General features: G+C 42.1%; 1 protein-coding gene across 1 annotated transcript in view; it reads left to right on the plus strand.

Moving 5' to 3' along the window:
* Window positions 1–22,483, plus strand: part of TMEFF1 (transmembrane protein with EGF like and two follistatin like domains 1) — a 235,437-nt gene that overhangs the window by 33,782 nt on the left and 179,172 nt on the right. The gene's annotated exons all lie outside the window — the stretch shown is intronic.

The raw sequence follows: 22,483 nt of genomic DNA on the forward strand, positions 1-22,483 counted from the left end.
TCTGCAAAAAGTACAGGGGTTAAACCAAGGAAGTATGAGCTCACAAAAGCGAATGATCAGATTTTCAGTCAGAGAGTCTTCTATCTCAGAGGAATTTTCTTCCTCAGAATCTGACTCAGAATTTCTGTAAACATGCTTGATGGAAGATTTTAATCACCTCATCAAACAAGTAATAGAAACATTAACAATTTCTAACCTGTTCAAACTGCAGCATCGCTTGGGGGACAATTCAGCATCTGAACAGGTAAGATCTACATCTGTCAGCTTGGCTCATGGGCATAAAACAAAAGAAAAATTGGTTCTGTCTGAGAAAGTCATCCCAACCATTCTCCACTTAAGAAAGAAGGTGACTTTAAAGATGCCTTATAAAGTATGGATGGTATTCTTATCAAAGTTTATAGAAAAAGGAATTAATCTAGGGAAAATTATTCTGTTGCTAACACTGCAGTATTTTTCATAAGAATGGGTGGACAGAGAGCTAGCTGTGTTTTTCATTATTGTTCAGAAAGCCCATATCCCTGCCCTGAGGAGGAGCTTACATTCTAATTCAAAAAAATGAAATGCATGAGACAACAGTGCAAATACAAGGAGGTGTAGAGATGTGGTCTGGGAGAAAATCAGCATTGAGAAGCTCCACAAAAGAAATGGATTTTAAAGAGGGATTTGTGTGAGGAGAGGGAGGGCACTTGGCACAGAGGAAGAAAAAAGCTGCTTCAAACTGAGGGGTGGCATGGAAGAAATAATTTGATTGTGTTTAGGAGGATACAAAGAGGGGAGAGAATACAAATCTTGATAGGGGTTTAGGATGAAATGAGAGCAAAGATGGTGGGGTGGAACTGAGCAGTACCTTGAAGGCAAGGAGCTTGAATTTGACATCAGAGGGTAGAGGAAGACAGTGAAAGGATTCAAGGAGGTGAGTAAAATGGGAGGATTGGCAAAAGACAAGAATATCTTAGCTGTACATTGGACAGGGTGGAAAGAGGGAAAGGAGATGTGAGAATGCCAGAGAATGGGAGGTTACAGCACCAGAGACATGGCACAGGAATTTGGTAATAGGAATGAAAAACTAAAGATGTATTTTAGAAAGAATACAGAGGGAAAATGACAGGATTTAGCAAGAACTTGGATGTGAGAGAAGGAGAAGAGTCAAACATGATAACAAGAGTGGGTGACGGAGCATGGTGCTTCTGCAATACACAGTGAGAAAGAAGAGGGAAAAAGAAATGAGGTGGGAGGGAATAATAGGATAATTTTTATACATGTTGAGATATGTATGATGGTGAGACATTCAAGAGGATTTATCTCTGGATCAGGTGCAGATTTGTGATTGGAAAGATGGTGAAAGTGAGGAGCGGAAAACTAGATTTGGGATCCAGCAGCACAGAGGTAGTAGCTAAACCTTCAGGATCAAATGAGATCACCCAGAGAGAGAGAGTGAAAAGGGAGAAGAGGATGGATCCAAGACAGAATGTGTTTGTGTCTGTCTGTAGAGATAGGACAAGGACTCTAGAAGTGAGGAATGGAGAAGTTCTTATTTTTTTTAAAACAAAAAGGTAAAAATGAAAGATTGGTCAGAATGTATGAGGAGAATTGGGAGAGTGCAGAGCCATGAAAAGCAAGGCTCAAATATTGTGGCAAAGGAGTGACTGACTTTATTGAAGGAAACAGATTAAGGAGAATGAGGCTAGTGAGAGAAGAGGCAGTAGCATTATTATTTGCCCAGGAAGCGGACGCTGACTTTCAAAACTGGTCCAGTGGAATGAAGATGAAGAATAGAGAGGGGACAAGAAGACAAAGTTCAGGGTGTGGTGCAAATCCACCTGTACAAGGAACTGAGCAGGAAAAAGTAGGATCGAGACAGGGTAGATGTAGTTAGGGTCAAAAGAGGACTTTTTGGGGATAGAAGAAAGAAGATGATCTTGAAAACAGAAGGAAAGAAGGAGCTGTGGAAAGAAAAGTTAAAGATATGGGAAAGAGAAGGAACCAGAGGGCAAGTCATGTAGGAGTAAGAGGAGAAAAGGCAGGGGAGGGAATAGAGTTTCCTTTGTATATTGGTGATTCAATCTGATGAAACCATCAGTATCTTTGGTGGAGGTGGTAGGAGTGTAGGAGAGAGACAAGGCAGAAGACTTGAGTTGCCAGTGGGTAGCTGTGCAGGAGATGATGAGGAGTAGAAACAGAGTTGTTCAGTTAGGGAGATAACTGAGACGAGGAAAGAAAGTACACATCTGTAGTGGTGAGAGTCAGTGGGATTTTTCTGAGGACTTTTATGAGATGCTCCATGGGCTAAATATAGAGGTGGAGGTAGCAGATATGGGAGACAGCCATGGTTGGGAGTTAGAGGTGAACAGGGTAGCAGGAAAGAAGAACAAAGGTTAGGGGCTTTTTCAGGAGAGGGGAGAGTTTTACAGATGCTGTGGAATCCACTGTGGATAGGTGCAGCAGAGAAGTCAGAAAGGCTAACTTGCAGTGTGTTGAAAAAAAGTGTGACAGAATAGGAGAGTGAGCAATGTTGAATAAGAAATGTCAGTGATTAGAGCAAAGAAATATGGAGATTAAAATGTTAGAAAGAGCAGTTCATTAATAAGACCCGGTCAGGTGAGTGACACAGTCAGGCCAAAACAGATGAGAAGGGAGAAGAGTTGAGAGGTTCAGCAGTAGGTAAAAATAATTACAGTAAAGATTGAAATTACTTAAGAACAGGATAGGGAACTGAGGAGACAGGAAGAGGGCAAATCAGCCATCAGAATGGGAGACAAAGGAAGAACAAACAATAGACTGGGCAATAGATGACAGCAATTTGACAGGAGGAATCTATGAAAAGTTCTAATGCACTCAGAGCAGGAAGGAACGGAATGTTTGAAGTGATGGTAAAATAAGAGGACTGGCCCCTCCCAGCTTTCCGAGAGGGTAACATTTGAAATTCTCCAAAAGAGAAGATGGCCTCAGACAGAGGGAGATGAACTGCAGTGAGAACCACACAAGAGAAGAGAGCATGGCAGGAAGCTATCATAGACAACAATGAAATTGCTGAAAAGAGAGCAGGAGATATGGCAATGTCAAGTTGGAGGGAATAGCGATAAATGGCAACAACGTGAGTAGCATTAGAGTTGGATAGGATAGATAGGGTAAAGATACTGAAATAAGAGGAGAATGGGCTAAATGTTCCAGAGTGCAACTATCAGCACTATAAGACCTGAGTGGGAAAAATTAATTAAGGGGACTCTGTCAACTGAAAATCTAGTCAGTTTTAAAAAAAAGTTGAAAATACATTTCGCTACTGTACCTAATCCTAAATCCCCTTGCCAATATTGTGGTTTTACAGTGACTGTTTCTGATTTTTTAAAAATATTTTTCTTTCCCTTCTTGTTTTGAAAGACCTACACAAATAGGGGAAACTGATTGACTAGGGCTCTAATCCTGCAAACACATATGTGTTTAATGTTAAGCACTTGAATACTCTTATTAAAGTCAGGCACCTGCATGTATAACCCACACACCTCTTGGGTGTTGTGTTCTGTCCCCTCTAGTAGCATGGAGACCACTTAGGGCAGAGGTCTCAAACTCAAATGACCACGAGGGCCACATGAGGATAGTATATTGGCCCGAGGGCCGCACCACTGACCACCCCCCCACACTGCTGTCCCGGCCCCACCACCACTCCAACCCTTCCGTGAGGCCCCACCCCTGCTCTGCCTCTTCCCACCCTTTCTCTGCCCCCACTCCAACCCTTTCCCTGAAATCCCCACCCCAACTCCGCCCTCTCCCTGCTCCCAGGGGGTGCAGGAGGGGTGTGGGGTGCATCAGGAGGCTCAGAGCAGGGGTTTGGGGGGCAGGGGATTGGGTGTGGCAGGCGGATCAGGGCAGGGGGTTGGGGTGCAGGAGGGGTGCGGGGTGAGCAGGCGGCTCAGGGCAGGGGGTTGGGGTGCAGGCCAATGGGAGCTGCGGAGCAGGTGCTGGGGATGGGAGCAGTGCATGGAACTTTCCTGATCACCCCGTTCCAGTCGAAAACTGGATGCCTCGTAACCGTAGATATCAACTGGGAAGTCTCTGAAGCTTGGGACATGCTTCCTCAGCTAGGGGAAGCATATAACCTACATACCTCCTGGATGTGGTGTTCTGTCCCCTCTAGTGGCACTGAGACCACTTAGAGTTTATTGAGCCTGCTACAGCCTTAGCTAACAGCCGTGTGGCTTTTAGCTCATGCAGTAGAGGCTCGTACACTAAGCTCCAGAAGTCCCAGGTTCGATCCTACCAAGGTTGTGGATCTCTCGAGGCATCTAGATAGACTTATGTGTGGTGCTGGGGTGAGCTGGTGGTCGTGGTATATGTAGGTAATATGACATAGGGAAGGGTAGGAGAGACGTCCTGGAGGCTAAATTTAGGCTGCTAGGAAAGAGACTGAAATCCAGGACCTCTATGGTGGCATTCTCAGAAATGCTACCAGTTCCACACGCAGTGCCAGGTAGGCAGGCAGAGCTTCAGAGTCTCAATGCGTGGATGAGATGATGGTGTAGAGGGGAGGGGTTTAGATTTATTAGGAACTGGGGAAACTTTTGGGATGGGGGGAGCCTATACAGGAAGGATGGGCTCCACCTAAACCAAAGTGGATCCAGACTGCTGGCACTAAACACTAAAAAGGTTGCAGAGCAGTTTTTAACCTAAGAGATGGGGGAAAGCCAATTGTTGCAGAGGTGCACATGGATCAGACAGAGACTTCTCTTAGAGGAGAGTCTATTGATAGAGATTCTCTAGGTTTTAGTCAGGAGGAGGGGATGAAAGAGGATAAACTATGTGCCAGATCAGACGAGAAACATTCACATTAAGAATCTGACACATTAGAAAAGGTCAGACAAATAAACAGTGACAAGTTTTAAAAGTGCTTGTACACAAATGCTAGAAGTCTAAATAATAAGATGGGTGAACTAGAGTGCCTTGTGTTAAAGGAGGATATTGATATAATAGGCATCACAAAAACCTGATGGAGTGAGGACAATCAATGGGACACAACCATTCTGGGGTACAAAATATATGGGAAGGACAGAACAGGTGGTGCGGGGGGAAGGGAGGAAGTGGCATTATATTTGAAAGAAAATGCAGACTCAAATCATATAAAAATCTTAAATGAATCTACATGTTCCATAGAATCTCTATGGATAGTAATTCCATGCTCTAATAAGAATATAACAATAGGGATTTATTATTGACCACCTGACCAGGACAGTGATAGTGACGATGAAATGCTATGGGAGATTAGAGAGGCTATCAAAATAAAAAATAATAATGGGGGATTTCAGTTATCCCCATATTGACTGGGTACATGTCACCTCAGGATGAAATGCAGAGACAAAATTTCCCGATACTTTAAATGAATGCTTCTTGGAGCAGCTGGTACAGGAACCCACAAGTGGGGAGAGGCAACTCTCAATCGAGTCCTGAGTGGAGTGCAGGATCTGATCCAAGAGGTACCTATAACAGGACCACTTGGAAATAGTGACCATAATGTAATATCATTTAACATTCCTGTGGTGGGAAGAACACCTCAACAGCCCAACATTGTGGCATTTTATTTCAGAAAGGGGAACTATGCAAAAATGAGGAGGTTAGTTAAACAGAAATTAAAAGATACAGTGACTAGACTGAAATCCCCGCAAGCTGCATGGACACTTTTCAAAGACACCATAATAGAGACTCAGCTTAAATGTATACCCCAAATTAAAAAAACACTGTAAAAGAACTAAGAGAGCCACCGTGGCTTAACAACCATGTAAAAGAAGCAGTGAGAAATAAAAAGACATCTTTTAAAAAGTGGAAGTCAAATCCTAGTGAGGTAAATATAAAGGAGCATAAACACTGTCAAGTTAAATGTAAGAATGTAATAAGAAAAGCAAAAAAGGAAGAACAGCTAGCCAAAAACTCAAAAGGTAATAACAAAATGTTTTTTAAGTACTTTAGAAACAGGAAGCTGGCTAAACAACCAGTGGGGTCCCTGGACGATCAAGACACAAAAGGAGCACTTAAAGACAATAAAGTCATTGCGGAGAAACTAAATGAATTCTTTGCTTCAGTCTTCACGGCTGAGGTTGTGAGGGATATTCCCAAACCTGAGCTGTCTTTTGTAGGTGACAAATCTGAGGAATGGTTTCAGAGTAGCAGCCGTGTTAGTCTGTATTCGCAAAAAGAAAAGGAGTACTTGTGGCACCTTAGAGACTAACAAATTTATTAGAGTATAAGCTTTCGTGAGCTACAGCTCACTTCATCGGATGCATTTGGTGGAAAAAACAGAGGAGAGATTTATATACACACACACAGAGAACATGAAACAATGGGTTTATCATACACACTGTAAGGAGAGTGATCACTTAAGATAAGCCATCACCAGCAGCAGGGGGGGAAGGAGGAAAACCTTTCATGGTGACAAGCAAGGTAGGCTAATTCCAGCAGTTAACAAGAATATCAGAGGAACAGTGGGGGGTGGGGTGGGAGGGAGAAATACCATGGGGAAATAATTTTACTTTGTGTAATGACTCATCCATTCCCAGTCTCTATTCAAGCCTAAGTTAATTGTATCCAGTTTGCAAATTAATTCCAATTCAGCAGTCTCTCGTTGGAGTCTGTTTTTGAAGCTTTTTTGTTGAAGTATAGCCACTCTTAGGTCTGTGATCGAGTGACCAGAGAGATTGAAGTGTTCTCCAACTGGTTTTTGAATGTTATAATTTTTGACGTCTGATTTGTGTCCATTCATTCTTTTACGTAGAGACTGTCCAGTTTGGCCAATGTACATGGCAGAGGGGCATTGCTGGCACATGATGGCATATATCACATTGGTAGATGCGCAGGTGAACGAGCCTCTGATAGTGTGGCTGATGTGATTAGGCCCTATGATGGTATCCCCTGAATAGATATGTGGACAGAGTTGGCAACGGGCTTTGTTGCAAGGATAGGTTCCTGGGTTAGTGGTTCTGTTGTGTGGTGTGTGGTTGCTGGTGAGTATTTGCTTCAGAGTGGGGGGCTGTCTGTAAGCAAGGACTGGTCTGTCTCCCAAGATCTGTGAGAGTGATGGGTCGTCCTTCAGGATAGGTTGTAGATCCTTGATGATGTGTTGGAGAGGTTTTAGTTGGGGGCTGAAGGTGATGGCTAGTGGCGTTCTGTTGTTTTCTTTGTTGGGCCTGTCCTGTAGTAGGTGACTTCTGGGTACTCTTCTGGCTCTGTCAATCTGTTTCTTCACTTCAGCAGGTGGGTATTGTAGTTGTAGGAATGCATGATAGAGATCTTGTAGGTGTTTGTCTCTGTCTGAGGGGTTGGAGCAAATGCGGTTATATCGTAGCGCTTGGCTGTAGACAATGGATCGAGTGGTATGATCTGGATGAAAGCTAGAGGCATGTAGGTAGGAATAGCGGTCAGTAGGTTTCCGATATAGGGTGGTGTTTATGTGACCATCGCTTATTAGCACCGTAGTGTCCAGGAAGTGGATCTCTTGTGTGGACTGGTCCAGGCTGAGGTTGATGGTGGGATGGAAATTGTTGAAATCATGGTGGAATTCCTCAAGAGCTTCTTTTCCATGGGTCCAGATGATGAAGATGTCATCAATGTAGCGCAAGTAGAGTAGGGGCATTAGGGGATGAGAGCTGAGGAAGCGTTGTTCTAAGTCAGCCATAAAAATGTTGGCATACTGTGGGGCCATGCGGGTACCCATCGCAGTGCCGCTGATTTGAAGGTATACATTGTCACCAAATGTGAAATAGTTATGGGTGAGGACAAAGTCACAAAGTTCAGCCACCAGGTTAGCAGTGACAGTATCGGGGATACTGTTCCTGACGGCTTGTAGCCCATCTTTGTGTGGAATGTTGGTGTAGAGGGCTTCTACATCCATAGTGGCTAGGATGGTGTTTTTAGGAAGATCACCAATGGACTGTAGTTTCCTCAGGAAGTCGGTGGTGTCTCGAAGATAGCTGGGAGTGCTGGTAACGAAGGGCCTGAGGAGGGAGTCTACATAGCCAGACAATTCTGCTGTCAGGGTGCCAATGCCTGAGATGATGGGGCGTCCAGGATTTCCAGGTTTATGGATCTTGGGTAGCAGATAGAATACCCCAGGTCGGGGCTCCAGGGGTGTGTCTGTGCGGATTTGTTCTTGTGCTTTTTCAGGGAGTTTCTTGAGCAAATGCTGTAGTTTCTTTTGGTAACTCTCAGTGGGATCACAGGGTAATGGCTTGTAGAAAGTGGTGTTGGAGAGCTGCCTAGTAGCCTCTTGTTCATACTCCGACCTATTCATGATGACGACAGCACCTCCTTTGTCAGCCTTTTTGAGTATGATGTCAGAGTTGTTTCTGAGGCTGTGTATGGCACTGTGTTCTGCATGGCTGAGGTTATGGGGTAAGCGATGCTGCTTTTCCACAATTTCAGCTCGTGCACGTCGGCGGAAGCACTCTATGTAGAAATCCAGGCTGCTGTTTTGACCTTCAGGAGGAGTCCACCCAGAATCCTTCTTTTTGTAGTGTTGGCAGGAAGGTCTCTGTGGGTTAATATGTTGGTCAGAGGTGTTTTGGAAATATTCCTTGAGCCTGAGACGTCGAAAATAGGATTCTAGGTCACCACAGAACTGTATCATGTTCGTGGGGGTGGAGGGGCAAAAGGAGAGGCCCCGAGATAGGACAGATTCTTCTGCTGGGCTAAGAGTATAGTTGGATAGATTAACAATATTGCTGGGTGGGTTACGGGAACCATTGTTGTGGCCCCTTGTGGCATATAGTAGTTTAGATAGCTTAGTGTCCTTTTTCTTTTGTAGAGAAGCAAAGTGTGTTTTGTAAATGGCTTGTCTAGTTTTTGTAAAGTCCAGCCACGAGGAAGTTTGTGTGGAAGGTTGGTTCTTTATGAGAGTATCCAGTTTTGAGAGCTCATTCTTAATCTTTCCCTGTTTGCTGTAGAGGATGTTGATCAGGTGGTTCCGCAGTTTCTTTGAGAGTGTGTGGCACAAGCTGTCAGCATAGTCTGTGTGGTATGTAGATTGTAATGGATTTTTTACCTTCAGTCCTTTCGGTATGATGTCCATCTGTTTGCATTTGGAGAGGAAGATGATGTCTGTCTGTATCTGTGCGAGTTTTTTCATGAAGTTGACAGATTTCCACTCTATACGGCTAAATTCAGTGCCTTGCATAATCACAGGTTTCAGAGTAGCAGCCGTGTTAGTCTGTATTCGCAAAAAGAAAAGGAGTACTTGTGGCACCTTAGAGACTAACAAATCTGAGGAATTGTCACAGATTGAAGTGACACTAGAGGAGGTTTTGGAATTAATGAGAAACTTATCAGTAACAAGTCACCGGGACCAGATGGCATTCACCCAAGAGTTCTGAAAGAACTCAAATGTGAAATTGCAGAACTATTAACTATGGTTTGTAACCTGTCCTTTAAATCAGCTACTGTACCCAATGACTAGAAGATAGCTAATGTAACGCCAATATTTAAGAAGGGCTCTAGAGGTGATCCTGGCAATTACAGACCGGTACGTCTAACATCGGTACCAGGCAAATTAGCTGAAACAATAGTAGAGAATAAAATTGTCAGACACCTAGAAGAACATAAATTGTTGTGCAAAAGTCAACATGGTTTCTGTAAAGGGAGATCATGTCTTACTGATCTATTAGAGTTCTTTGAAGGGGTCAACAAACATGTGGACAAGCTGGATCCAGTGGCCATAGTGTACTTAGATTTCCAGAACGCCTTTGACAAGGTCGCTCACCAAAGGCTCTTATGTAAATTAAGTTGTCATGGGATAAGAGGGAAGATCCTTTCATGGATTGAGAACTGGTTAAAAGACACGGAACAAAGGGTAGGAATAAATGGTAAATTTTCAGACTGGAGAGGGGTAATTAGTGGTGTTCCCCACAGGTCAGTCCTAGGACCAATCCTATTCAACCTATTCATAAATGATCTGGAGAAAGGGATAAACAGTGAGGTGGCAAAGTTTGCAGATGATACTAAACTGCTCAAGATAGTGAAGACCAAAGCAGATTGTGAAGAACTTCAAAAAGATCTCACAAAACTAAGTGATTGGGCATCAAATGAAATTTAATGTGGATAAATGTAAAGTAATGCACATTGGAAAAAATAACCCCAACTATACATACAATATGATTGGGACTAATTTAGCTACAACTAATCAGGAGAAAGATCTTGGAGTCATCGTGGATAGTTCTCTGAAGACTTCACGTTCATGCAGTGTGCAGTGGCAGTCAAAAAAGCAAACGGGATGTTAGGAATCATTAAAAAAGGGATAGAGAATAAGATGGAGAATATCTTATTGCCCTTATATAAATCCATGGTACGCCCACATCTTGAATATTGCATACAGATGTGGTCCCCTCATCTCAAAAAAGATATACTGGCATTAGAAAAGGTTCAGAAAAGGGCAACTAAAAGGATTAGGAGTTTGGAAGGGGTCCCATATGAGGAGAGATTAAAGAGACTAGGACTTTTCAGCTTGGAAAAGAGGAGACTAAGGGGGGATATGGTAGAGGTATATAAAATCATGAGTGGTGTGGAGAAAGTGAATAAGAAAAAGTTATTTACTTGTTCCCATAATATAAGAACTAGGGGCAACCATATGAAATTAATGGGTAGCAGGTTTAAAACAAATAAAAGGAAGTTCTTCATTCAGTGCACAGTCAACCTGTGGAACTCCTTGGCTGAGGAGGTTGTGAAGGCTAGGACTAAAACAGGGTTTAAAAGAGAACTGGATACATTCATGAAGGCTAAGTCCATTAATGGCTATTAGCCAGGATGGGTAAGGAATGGTGTCCCTAGCATCTGTTTGTCAGAGGGTGGAGATGGATGGCAGGAGAGAGATCACTAGATCATTACCTGTTAGGTTCACTCCCTCTGGGGCACCTGGCATTGGCCATTGTCAGTAGACAGGATACTGGGCTGAATGGACTTTTGGTCTGACCCAGTATGGCCATTCTTATGTTCTTATGTTTTAATGAGGTCTGTCAGTGTTACACATGCTTACCTACGTTGTTGGGTCATAGCCAGAGTGCTCAGGACCTTGTAAGATTGAGTCCAAAGTGCTGCCAAACGCACTAAGTAATCTTTCAGTTAGAGGAACCTTAGGTGTTATATCACTAGTATGTTAAATAAAATTTTACATGTGTGATTTCTAAGTTGACAGCATCCCTCTAAAATAGGAATATAGTGAATTCTATTGGTAAGTCATTAGGGGAAAGAATTTCAAAAGTACAAAGAACACTTAAAAAGAAAAGGAGTACTTGTGGCACCTTAGAGACTAACAAATTTATTAGAGCATAAGCTTTCGTGAGCTACAGCTCACTTCATCGGATGCATTTGGTGGAAAAAAAAATGCATCCGATGAAGTGAGCTGTAGCTCACGAAAGCTTATGCTGTAATAAATTTGTTAGTCTCTAAGGTGCCACAAGTACTCCTTTTCTTTTTGCGAATACAGACTAACACGGCTGCTATTCTGAAAAAAGAACACTTAGGCACTCAATTACCATTTGTGCCTTTGAAAATCTCCCCCCTAGTTTTTTAGAGTGGCAAATGAGATCAAATTCAAAATTAAACCAAGAACTACATGGTGCTAGATACAATCAACACTGAATAGACTGATGGTCATTTAAGATAAAAAATGAATTTTAAAATACCTGCTAACTATTTCTCTGTCATGGAGTCATTACCAAGTTGGAATACACATAGTTCGGATTTTATCTTTGTCATCAATGGGTAATTCATTTGAAGCATAGATTAATAATTGTTTAACTAATCTTAGGATCAGGGTTATTTTTTTTTATATGGACTTTTAATTATTTTGCCTTTAAAAAAAGAATAAATAATAAAGAAGAAAGTCAAAAAGGATGAAAACATACTGTCAGGGTTTTAGGAGCATACTTTAATTTTATTCTTGAACTGCAATTCCATGTTAAAATATATTAAGTGGATAATATAGATATTTGTAAATTCATTTAGGAAGCATGGAAGTTAAAAAACTCTTCATTTTTGCATTCTTATTTAGTTTCACAGTCTCCAAATATTCTGCTGATAAAATTAAACTGGTGACAACAAAATGAATGATGTAAAAAAAAAGTTGATAAATGTATGCATATGTGTAATTACACATACAGTATGTTTTGTCTTGTGTGTATGGGGGAGAGATGCACCATGCTGCTATAGTTTTATTTCTGAGACTCAGAAAAATAAATTTTAACAGTGTCTCTTATTATGTGATTATTACTCAGAATAGATGTTCTGTATTACACTGTGTAAAAATACTGATCTTCAGTGATTTATATCTTGGCAACCACAAGAACTTTTGGGCTAAAATTTAGTATGCTAATCTAGGTTCTCAATTCAGAGTAAAAATTAGATTTAGACATTTTGTTTGCATTTTGTAGGGTTACCATACATCCGTATTTTCCCGGACATGTCTGGCTTTTTGGTTTTAAATCGCTGTCTGGGAGGAATTTTTAAATATCTAAAAACGTCCAGGATTTTGCCATTATTATTTTTCCCCAAAGAAGAGTTGACATTCAAGAAAGAGAGTGAATGTTGATCATTCAAGAGAGTGCCTGCTTTTCCTCCCAGCTCCCAGTGCTTGCGCTGCGAAACAGCTGTTTCGCGTGGCTGGGAAGGAGGGGGGAAGAGGGGGAACATGGCGCGCTCAGGGGAGGAGGCGGGGCTGGGATGGAGATTTAGGGAGGGGGTGGAGTTGGGATGGGGTCTTTGGGGAAGGGGTTAGAATGGGGGCGGGAAGGGGTGGAGTTGGGGCAGGGCTGGGGGTGGGGTGGCATGAGCAAATCTCCTCCCCCGGGGAGTGTCCTCTTTTTTGAATGTTCAAATATGGTAACCCTACATTTTTGAGGATCATAATATAGAGTTCAATTCTGTGGCATTTACCCATTGAAAGAGATAGGATAATTGTTTTTGAAAGGTACAAAAAAATTCACAAAGAATTACAATTTTAAACATATTCTAGGAGTTCTCAGAAAATCAAAATAATTTCCTATAAATGTTTAAAATATATGGTTTAAAGTGAAACACAATAACTGTCAGACTGATGCAGCGACTTAATACAAGACAGCACTTTTTGTTATATAGTACAGTAGCGGAAGAGTGCATGTTACTGAAAAAAATTGCAAAAATGAATGTTTATATGTGTAACAACAGAGTTTTGGGAAGACCCTGTATGTTTACATTTAAAAGTTCTTTCAAATGTGGGTTTGCCATGAATCCACCGTGAAGGACAACATGTTCTTGTGCTGTCCTAGGAGTAGCTCAGAAGAGAAATTGTTACTTATGGAGTCAGTCTCTTCCCAGTTCCCCCACTGCTCCAGGAAGGGAGTGAATTGCACCGGATCTATACTCATCACAGCATATGTTCTGCCCATTCACATCTCCACATGCCCACCTGCATGAAGACAGGGCCTGTAGCAGCTCTGAGGCACCTGCTTCCCCATCCCATGCTGCTCCCTGTGATGCAGTTTGGAAGCACAATATTATAGAGGTGTGTCTTGCTCCCGTTCACACCACTGTGTCAACTTGGACACTATCTGGCCCTGTAGTATTTGCTCAATAACATGATCTAAGACAAAACAAATGTTCCTGTTGGCAATAATGTTGTATTAACAATTTCCATAGAACAAAGTGAATTCAATGTTCTGATATCTGGGAAGTGTGTTGTTTTTCCAAGTAGTTGACAAGTAGATGAAGATAGAAATCATTAAACACTGAAAAAGTGATTTCTTGGCAAAATAATACTCAGTAATTCAGAGAAGAGAAAGTGGTTGGACTGTTTTCTGTACTGCTACCTTAACAAAATATTGGGTGATAGCTTTTTAGCATGTAACAGTGTATTAGCTATATTACATCAATTTATGTGCTGTACTTACTAATGCAAAATTAGGTTAGTCAGTTAGACATGTTGGAGAACATTCTGGGGCCAAATTATAGAAACCTTCATTACTTGTGCTGGAGAACACTTACTCACGTGAGAAATTCCGTGGAATTATTTAATTAAGTAGGAGCTCACCAGAGAGAGGAAGGATTCTAGAATTGAGCCTGTAATATATTGCACATGTATATTTTCATATTATATTCATGTAATTGCGAAAATAAACAAAATGAATGTTAAAGAAGAACTTTTGTAGAAATGTAACCACTTAGGGTCTCAGTTGTCCAATTCTGGAGCAAGTTGATTGCACAGTGCTCCTCCTACAGTAATATTGTGTGCTCTTGAGCAAGAGCATGTCTGACAATCCCTCAGAGAGTGAGTCCCCTCCTCTGCAGTCTTTTAGAAATAGTTCTGTGCTGAATCTAGCTAGTGTCCCCTAATAGCCCGCTCACTGGAAATCTGCTAGAATTTCCTGCCTCTCACAGTTCAGAGTTTGGAGAACTTCCACTGACCTCTGTCATTTTCTAAAGCTCATGGCTTGTGTTTAGCTAAAAACCTGTTTTATTCTTCTTTCTTGTCATGCCTTCTCCTCCCTCTTCCCAGTCAGTCCATTGTAGGGTTACCATCTCTCAGGTTCCCAAAAAGAGAATGCTGCCAGAGGGGGTGGGAGGGAGAACTGGAGGGGGCATATGGGGGCTGCTAGAGGGGTGCGTGTGTACTGTGAGCGGTATTTGGGAGGTATTGGAGGGGGTATTTGAGGGGTGCTGGAGCAGTGTGTATACTGGGGGGTATTTGGGGTGCTGGGGGGCTATTTGGGTTGTGATAAAGGGGTGTGTGTACTGGGAGGCGTACCTGGGGGTGTTGGAGGGAGTACCTGCAGCCTCACTTTTGAGGTGGAGGGCAGTGTCTCTCCCTGTTATGGTGGTAGGGCAGCTGGCGCAGGCCCGGGATTTAGCACAAGCTGTCTGTCAGCACCTCCCTGCCTCTCCTCCTCTCCAGGGCTGGGAGCTGGGGGCTTTGAGGGTAGGATCCAGCAACTGCCGCTGCAGCAGAAGGACCAATCGGGACATGGAGCCAGCTCTTTTTGAGCTGCAATGTCTGCTCTGCAAAAATCATAGACATTGCTGCTTATTTGAAAAATCTTCCCAGACAGAGGGCGGAGGGTCAAAAAAGAGGAAATGTCCAGGAAAACCCACACATATGATAATCCACAGTCCATTGTGCTTTCCTTAGACATGTGATGTTTCCATTGCTCAGCATGGGATACATGGACACAGGAGGCAAATTCTATTCTATTCTGATTCTATTCTGTTTAGGTTCTTCCACCATGCACATCACTGGGATACTGAAGCACCTGGCATGCATTAAGCAATGTAACTAACATTTGTCACGTGTGGTTGTCTCCTTCTTTCACTCTTCCACTCACAAGGGGGAAATTGCATTTGGATTTTTTTAAATGTGTGCTGTGCTGTTTGTGTTTATTAGTGAAGAAAAGGCTGAAGAAATCTGCAGACCAACAGAAATACATTGGAGGGACAGGTCAAAAATTCTGCTCCTCAGACACAGTAGATTGAACTATTATGGCAACGGTAAAGCTCACTTGATCAGGAGATGGAGTTTTCTCAGGAGCCAGTCAAACACTGTGGAACAAACTCCTGCTGGATCTAGGAACCAACACAAATGGCACCACTTTCTGTTCAAAGAGAAAAGCACATCCCCAGGTTTAGGTGTTGTGTCATGTTGCTCCCTGACACTTGGCCCTCTATTCTGCTTCTTTCTCCTCCCTTAAAAATCCTTCCTTAAACCCCACTTTTTCCAACAATTGGTTCTACTTTTTGTTCCTCCTTATTGTTCCATGCTTTGTTTTTTGGTGATTGTAAACTCCTTGTGGCAGGGAGTATGCCTTCAGTGTTCATGAAGTATGATATGAAAAAAATGTGCTGTAGAAGTTATTTTTATCAGTAACTATAATGGGCCCAATGGTCTGGTGGCAGAGCATCAGAATTTGGAAAAGTCTGTCTTTCACTAGGTTTGGAGCACTCAAGAGGCAACACACTCATTCCCTAGGTAATGGTAAAACTTTTGTCATTCTTTAGTAACTGCTCCACCTCTGGCTGACTGAAGGAACAAACTTTTCATTGGTTCTAGACTAGTAGTTGCGTCCATTGTTGCCTACCAATGAGGATGGTTGCCTAGATGAATACTTTGAAGCTGAGGAAAGCGAACAAGAAAATATGGGAAAATCAGAACACTTTCAGGAGAAAAAAAGGAGGTGGGGTAGCTTGAACAAAGGGTATTAGTGAGATATGTGGAGACAAGCAGAAATAGGATGTATAACAGAAGAGAAAAATGCATTATATCTGGTGGGGGAAGGGGAGAAGAGACAGAAAAGGAAGAGAAACTGGCATGTTACCCGTAAAAGTCTGAAAGATGTAACAGAAACACATGAATTCCTATTACATTCCACTGTACTTAGATATTGAAAAGCCTTTCATATGTAGGTTATTAAAGGTTATTGGCAAAGCTCCATGTAGTCTGCAGAAAGATGGACCTAAATTATACAGCAAGGCCATTGGTTTTTACAGCACTCTGGAAATTCTTTAGCAGCTTTATTTACATTAAAAATAAGTTTTGTTCAATAAATATGAAAATCAATAATACACAGTACAGTAGCTCGTGTGCTATTTATTGTGATATGAAATTTAGTAGCTCTCCACTCTGCTTGCTGCGTATTTTTGTGATGACAACCCAACACTGAATGATTGGCAGTTGTAAAGCGGAAGTTGTGACATCTGGCACTCAGGGAGGTGTGTGAGGCCATTTGGGATTGTGGGATAAGCACATTGGCTGGATACTTTGTGGTAAAACGATAAGCAGTTAAAGATGACATTCAAATTGTCATCATTGGGTTTCATCATTAAGTTATTTATATGAATTAGGACAGTTCAAACCATTCAGAGCTACTGTGAATGATACAGACAGATGACGCTGCATTGGTTTACGCTCTTTAAATGGTTGGAAGATCTTCCTTGTGAATAAAATGACTAGAAACTTAATTAAAAAAACCACAATGAAAGCTTAGATTCTGGAGGAGAACTGGAATATTATACAAGAAGATCTGGACAACCTTGTAAACTGAAGTAATAGAAATGGGATGAAATTTAATAGTGCAAAGTCATACTTTTAGGGACTAGCAACAAGAATTTTTGCTATAAACTAGGGAGGTATCAGTCGGAAGTGACAGAGGAGGAGAAAGACTTGGATATATTGGATAATCACAGGATGACTATGCCAATGTGATGCAGCTGTGAAAAAGGCTAATGCAGTCCTAGGATGCATCAGGCGAGGTATTTCCAGTAGAGACAGGTAAGTGTTAGTAACATTATACAAGGCACTGGTGAGACCTCATCTGGAATACTGTGTGCAATTCTGGTCTCCCATGTTTAAGAAAAATGAAGTCAAATAGAAACAGGTGTAGAGAAGGGCTAGAAGGATGATTCAAGGAATGGAAAACCTACCTTATGAGAGGAGACTCGAAGAGCTTGTCTTATTTAGCCTAACCAAACGAAGACTGATGACAGATATGATTGCTCTCTCTAAATACATCAGAGGGATAAATACCAGGGAGGGAGAGGAGTTTTTTAAGTTAAGTGTCAACATGGACACAAGGACAAATGGATATAAACTGGCCGTTAACAGGTTTAGACTTGAAATTAGATGAAAGTTTCTGACTATCGGAGGAGTGAAGTTATGGAACTGCCTTCCAAGGGGAGCAGTGGGGGAAAAAAAAACCTAACTGGATTCAAGACTGAGCTTGATAAATTTATGGAGGGGATGGTATAATAAGACTGCTTACAATAGCATTTAGCTAATCAGTGACTCCTAGCTGCAAATATCCCTAGTGGCTGGATATGGGACACTAGGTGGCGAGGACTCTGAGTTAGTACAGAGAATTCTTTCTTATGTATCCGCCTGGTGGGTCTTGCCCAAATACTCAGGGTCAAACTGATCGCCATATTTGGGGTTGGGAAGGAATTTCCCCCCAGGTCAGATTGGCAGAGACCCTGGGGGATTTTTGCCTTCCTCTGCAGCATGGGGCCTGGGTCACTTATAGGTTTCAACTAGTGTAAATGGTGGATTCTCTGTAACTTGAAGTCTTTAATCATGATTTCAAGACTTCAGTAACTCAGCCAGAGGTTAGGGATTTATTACAGGAGTGGGTGGGTGAGGTTCTGTGGCCTGCAGTGATAAGGAGGTCGGACTAGATGATTTTGATGGTCCCTTTTGACCTAAAGTCTATAATTCTGTATATGAAGGAGGGCACCATACCAAATTCTGCAGCCCCAGCCATAGTGTAAGGATTTTCAGGACTAGAACCCAGGTTCATGGAGCCTGGAGTAGCTTACATTCCTACATCACCACCAGGAGGACATGCAGAGCCATATCTAGAGAGCACTATGGAGATTTAGGTGCCATGGGAAGTACTCAAAGGCACCAGAGCAGTTGCACCCAGTAGTCTTCTGATTGGCCCATGCTCACTATTTAACCCTTGAGGGTGCCCCAGAAAGTTGTCTGGTCAACCATACAGACTTCTGGCTTGCTGTCACCTCACCTGCTGATCTCCAGCCTCTGACCCCAGCCTGACTCTGACACTTGCCTGTTGATCCTGGCTCTCACGATTACTCTGATCCCTGTTCGCTATCACCTTGTGACCGTTTTGACTTGGTGACACCAGCCCAGCTGTGACTGCTAGATCTGGCTGCCTATGGCTTGGTCCCTTAAAGTTTTCTCAGACACCTTTGACCTCCTCTGTGGAAGTCCCTTAGCAGTCCCTTTTCCTGCTCCACCATTGAATGTATGCCACCAACCAGGCCAGGATGGGACTAGTGATAAGCTTGAGAGCCGGAGAAGTAGGACAGCCCAGGAATGCCTTCCTGCAAACATTTTCTGCAATTTTTGATTAACCTTATTGTGCTTGCATGGTGAAAACGGCACTATGAAGGCTCCAGCAAGGGGGTGAGCCAGCTACCTTGTACACTGCCCAGTTCCAGAGACTTGCAGCTGAGATTGAGTGGAACTATGCGGCCCAACTGAATCAATTTTGGTGTGTACTTAGTGAGGAGGTAAAGGAAGAGCTAGCCTGTGTTGAGTCTCTGACAAGCTTGGATGCTTTTGTTTATCTCTCTCTCCTCATCAACAGCTGGCTGCATGAGTGAAATCAGGAGAAGAGGGGAACTATCCTGTCACCTCATCCACACACCATGCTGAAAACCCCAATGTAGGTTGATCAGACCTGCCAATGCTTGACCCCAGAAGAGAAGGGGCAATCAATTATGCTTTTATTGCAGTCCACCAGGACATGGGGTCGAGGTTAATGATGGGCAAGAGGTGAGGGCGAAGAATTAGGAAACAAGCAAACCCAGGTTTGGGGGGGGGCAGCCTAGGCACCACCAGACACTATGTTCTGGGATTACATCCTAACCCTAGAGGGAAACTGTTAGTATATAGGCTTGTTTGTCAGCCTGAGATAGAATTTGGGGTTTGACTTTTGATACTCTTATATCCTTACTAGGGCTGTCGATTAATCGCAGTTAACTTACGTGATTAACTCAAAAAAATTAATTACGATTAATCGCAGTTTTAATTGCACTGTTAAACAATAGAATACCAATTGAAATTTATTAAATATTTTGGATGTTTTTCTACATTTTTATATATATTGATTTCAATTACAACACAGAATACAAAGTGTATTTATTTTTTATTACAAATATTTGCACTATAAAAATGATAAACAAAAGAAATAGTATTTTTAATTCACTTCAAACAAGTAGTGTAGTGCAATCCCTTTGTTGTGAAAGTGCTACTTACAAATGTAGATTTTTTTTGTTACATAACTGTATTCAAAAACAAAACAATGTAAAACTTTTGAGCCTACAAGTCCACTCAGTCCTACTTCTTCTTCAGCCAGTCGCTGACACAAACAAGTTTGTTTACATTTCTGGGTGATAATGCTGCTCTTTTCTTATTTCCAGTGTCACCAAAAAGTGAGAACAGGCATTTGCATGGCACTTTTGTAGCCGGTATTGCAAGGTATTTACATGCTGGATATGCTAAACATTCGTATGCCCCTTCATGCTTCAGCCACCATTCCAGAGGACATGCTTCCACACTGATGACACTTATTAAAAATAACGCGTTAATTAAATTTGTGACACAATTCTCCCCCAAGGAGTTCAATGTCCCCTGCTCTGTTTTACCTGCATTCTGCCATGTTATAGCCGTCTCAGATGATGACCCAGCACATGTTGTTTATTTTAAGAACACTTTCACTGCAGATTTCACAAAACGCAAAGAAGGTACCAATGTGAGATTTCTAAAGATAGCTAAATTACCTGACCCAAGGTTTAAGAATCTGAAGTGCCTTCCAAAATCTGAGAGGGATGAGGTGTGGAGAATACTTTCAAATGTCTTAAACCACCAAAAAAGAAAATCAACCTTCTGCAGGTGGCATCTGACTCAGATGATGAAAATGAACATGCATCGGTCCACACTGCTTTGGATCGTTATCGAGCAGAACTTATTGTCAGCATGGACACATGTCCTGTGGAATGGTGGTTGAAGCATGAAGGGACATATGAATCTGGCACATAAATATCTTGCGATGTCAGCTACAACAGTGCCATGAGAATGCCTGTTCTCACTTTCTGGTGACATTGTAAACAAGAAGCAGGCAGCATTATCACCTACAAATGTAAACAAACTTACTTGTCTGAGCGATTGGCTGAACAAGAAGGAGGACTAAGTGGACTTGAAGGCTGTTTTATTTTTGAATGCAGTTATTTTGTACATAATTCTACATTTTTAAGTTCAACTTTCATGATAAAGAGATTGCACTACACTACTTGTAGTAGGTGGATTGAAAAATATTATTTCTGTTTTTTTTCAGGGCAAATACTTGTAATAAGAAATAAATATAAAGTGAGCACTGTACACTTTGTATTCTGTGTTCTAATTGAAATCAATATATTTGAAAATGTAGAAAACATCCAAAATATTAAATAAATGGTATTCTATTATTGCTTAACAGTGTGATTAATTGCACAATTAATCACGATTAATTTTTTAAATCACTTGACAGCCCTAATCCTTACTAATATGTGTGAAGAACAATGAACAAAGACATGGTGTGCCCCACTCTGGCACTTAAAGAGCAGAAGGTGGGGGTCTGCAAGGATTCAAAATAATTAATACTGGCCATTCCAGGCTAGTATTAAACTCCCAAGGTCACAGTTTCTCTCTGACCTTGGAGGGGTAAATGCTGCCACCCTCCCCCCCATGGAAAAGAAACCCTCCTAAGGACCCAGGAAGGCTCACTTGGGAATTCCTTCCTATGGGGTACCCTCAAGCCCTTTCACACCCCCTCCGGGGAAGAGCTGAGAAAGAAAACAAAGGAAATTAGCTGTTGCCCCCAGCTAATTAAACAACACATGCACAAACCTCTTAGGACACCCAAACTCCAATCCTGTTCTTAAAAAAAGGTCAATTTTATTAAAAATGAAAAGAAAAAAATATATCTGGAACTTAGGCTTTTGCTAGATTTACAAAGCCCACTTACAAAATTTAAGCAGCAAGATAGCTCTCTTGAGGTTCAGCTTAAAGGTTATAAGCAAACAAAAACTTCTGGGGTTAGCACAGACATTCCCCAATTACTTACATATTTGGGGTTTCAGATAAGTAGGGTTGAGGTATGATTTGATGCTTTTTCATACATGGTTTTAAAGCTTTTTACAGCATAGCTCCAACCCTGTCCTGTTCTTTCCTGGAGAACCACAACACACAGACAAAGGGAAGTTTTCCCCCAATTTTAAAAAGTTCTAACATTCCCACTGACTCTTTTGGTCAGGTGCCCACTCCTTTCCTTTTTCCTTTGGGCTTGTTAACCCTTTACAGGTAGAGCAAATAGAGAACAACTACTAACAGAGTTTTTATAACTAACTGGCTGGCTGGGTTTCCATAAAAGGGAGCTACCCTCCTCCCCCTTCATTTATCACAGTATTGCATTTCACACAACCAGATAGGGCTTTTAGTACAACGAGAAAAGATAAGGGATAGAGTGAATAATATGGGGGGAGGAGGGATAGCTCAGTGGTTTGAGCATTGGCCTGCTAAACCCCGAGTTGTGAGTTCAATCCTTGAGAAGGCCATTTAGGGATCTGGGGCAAAAATTGGGGATTGGTCCTGCTTTGAGCAGGGGGTTGGACTAGATGACCTCCTAAGGTCCCTTTCAACCCTGATATTCTATGATTCTATGAATAGTGTTACAGGGTATGGTGGGAGTGTAATATATGAGCATACACTGGAAGGCTGCTTGGCTCCTCTCTCAAGCCAAGGTCAAACAACCAGTTAGGAGGGGCAAGGGGGAATGGGGAACGGGGACACAGGCAAGGCTTTGCGGTGTCAGAGCTGGGAACAGAACACTGGGGAACAGACTCTGCCGGCGTGTAGCGCTATGGATATGTTTGCTTGGAACTAACCCCAATAAACATTGCATTGCCTGCACTTCGGACTTCTGGTCTCCTGCTT

Source organism: Dermochelys coriacea, chromosome 2, assembly GCF_009764565.3.
Source record: "Dermochelys coriacea isolate rDerCor1 chromosome 2, rDerCor1.pri.v4, whole genome shotgun sequence".
Taxonomy (NCBI): domain Eukaryota; kingdom Metazoa; phylum Chordata; order Testudines; family Dermochelyidae; genus Dermochelys; species Dermochelys coriacea.